Source organism: Schistocerca americana, unplaced genomic scaffold, assembly GCF_021461395.2.
Source record: "Schistocerca americana isolate TAMUIC-IGC-003095 unplaced genomic scaffold, iqSchAmer2.1 HiC_scaffold_197, whole genome shotgun sequence".
NCBI classification, from domain to species: Eukaryota; Metazoa; Arthropoda; class Insecta; order Orthoptera; family Acrididae; genus Schistocerca; species Schistocerca americana.
Genome location: NW_025725903.1, coordinates 70001 through 72500, shown reverse-complemented (window position 1 = coordinate 72500; position 2500 = coordinate 70001). Strand labels below are relative to the sequence as shown.

The window sequence follows — 2500 nt, the reverse complement described above, 5'->3', positions numbered from 1 at the left end:
AACGACCTCAACCTATTCTCAAACTTTAAATGGGTGAGATCTCCGGCTTGCTTGATATGCTGAAGCCGCGAGCAAACGACTCGGATCGGAGTGCCAAGTGGGCCACTTTTGGTAAGCAGAACTGGCGCTGTGGGATGAACCAAACGCCGAGTTAAGGCGCCCGAATCGACGCTCATGGGAAACCATGAAAGGCGTTGGTTGCTTAAGACAGCAGGACGGTGGCCATGGAAGTCGGAATCCGCTAAGGAGTGTGTAACAACTCACCTGCCGAAGCAACTAGCCCTGAAAATGGATGGCGCTGAAGCGTCGTGCCTATACTCGGCCGTCAGTCTGGCAGTCATGGCCGGTCCTTGCGGCCGGCCGCGAAGCCCTGACGAGTAGGAGGGTCGCGGCGGTGGGCGCAGAAGGGTCTGGGCGTGAGCCTGCCTGGAGCCGCCGTCGGTGCAGATCTTGGTGGTAGTAGCAAATACTCCAGCGAGGCCCTGGAGGGCTGACGCGGAGAAGGGTTTCGTGTGAACAGCCGTTGCACACGAGTCAGTCGATCCTAAGCCCTAGGAGAAATCCGATGTTGATGGGGGCCGTCATAGCATGATGCACTTTGTGCTGGCCCCCGTTGGGCGAAAGGGAATCCGGTTCCTATTCCGGAACCCGGCAGCGGAACCGATACAAGTCGGGCCCCTCTTTTAGAGATGCTCGTCGGGGTAACCCAAAAGGACCCGGAGACGCCGTCGGGAGATCGGGGAAGAGTTTTCTTTTCTGCATGAGCGTTCGAGTTCCCTGGAATCCTCTAGCAGGGAGATAGGGTTTGGAACGCGAAGAGCACCGCAGTTGCGGCGGTGTCCCGATCTTCCCCTCGGACCTTGAAAATCCGGGAGAGGGCCACGTGGAGGTGTCGCGCCGGTTCGTACCCATATCCGCAGCAGGTCTCCAAGGTGAAGAGCCTCTAGTCGATAGAATAATGTAGGTAAGGGAAGTCGGCAAATTGGATCCGTAACTTCGGGATAAGGATTGGCTCTGAGGATCGGGGCGTGTCGGGCTTGGTCGGGAAGTGGGTCAGCGCTAACGTGCCGGGCCTGGGCGAGGTGAGTGCCGTAGGGGTGCCGGTAAGTGCGGGCGTTTAGCGCGGGCGTGGTCTGCTCTCGCCGTTGGTTGGCCTCGTGCTGGCCGGCGGTGCAGGATGCGCGCGCCTGCGCGGCGTTCGCGCCCCGGTGCTTCAACCTGCGTGCAGGATCCGAGCTCGGTCCCGTGCCTTGGCCTCCCACGGATCTTCCTTGCTGCGAGGCCGCGTCCGCCTTAGCGTGCTCCTCCGGGGGCGCGCGGGTGCGCGGATTCTCTTCGGCCGCCATTCAACGATCAACTCAGAACTGGCACGGACTGGGGGAATCCGACTGTCTAATTAAAACAAAGCATTGCGATGGCCCTAGCGGGTGTTGACGCAATGTGATTTCTGCCCAGTGCTCTGAATGTCAACGTGAAGAAATTCAAGCAAGCGCGGGTAAACGGCGGGAGTAACTATGACTCTCTTAAGGTGGCCAAGTGGCGGCGGTGTGGCTGCATCCGGACTTGGCTTTTCGAAGTGCGGTCTTGATGTAGGCGTGCTGCTGCTGCGAGGTGCCTTCCTTGGGTTATAGTTACAGGGAGAGTGATGCGCAATACATGGGCCTAGCCCTCTTAGCCTCTCCTCTCCTGCGGTCTTCTCCCCTTCTCGTGGGCCCGCTGATTTTTGCAGAGTGGAAGACCGCACCAGGGGCTTGGGGGGGTTACCAGCCCCCCCTCGCATTATCCCTTTATAGTTGGGGGCAGCCGACAAGAAACAAGAGATGGTGGCCCTTCCGCTGAAGGTGCCACCCCAGCTACCCCAGCACCTATCCGGCCAACCGGCCGTAACGAAAATGCGATAGTTTGTGTAGCTCCCTTTGCTTGCAGTGAGTGCCACCGCACTTTTACCACGAAGAACGGTCTCGGGGTCCATCGCCGCCGCCAACACCCTGCGGCCGCCAACGCTGAGATCGTGACGGAGAGGCATCGCGCGAGGTGGACGGAGGAAGAAGTCCTGTCGCTCGCCAAGGCAGAGGCCGAACTGTTCCTCGAGAGGGACGCCCGGTTCTTCTTTGTAAATCAAGAACTTACCAGGATGTTCCCCGACCGAACGCTTGAGGCAATCAAGTGCCGACGGCGGCAAGCTGCCCACAAGCAGCTTGTCCGCCAATTCATGGAGGCACTTGAGATCGGTCGGGGTGAAGAGCCGGCGTCCCGCCGTGGAGCAGCGAGCTCGCTGCCTGACGCGGGCGAGGCCGCTGCGCCGCCCGTCGACGCAGCCGAGGACTTCGCGGCCGACACCACCGGGCCGCCGCCGGAGGGGCCGACTGACGCCGCCATCTGGGAGCATCTGGCGGGGCTACCTGCTTCCGCCCAGCGTTTCTCTGCCCTGGATCGAGTCATTGGTCTGGGGCGGGGCACGCCGCCTGATGTCATCCTGGGCATGCTCCCGGATGCCCTT

The 2500-nt window shown here is 60.9% G+C and overlaps 1 pseudogene; it reads left to right on the top strand.

Annotated features, from left to right (window-relative positions):
• Positions 1-2500, top strand: part of LOC124573805 — a 7963-nt pseudogene that overhangs the window by 1356 nt on the left and 4107 nt on the right.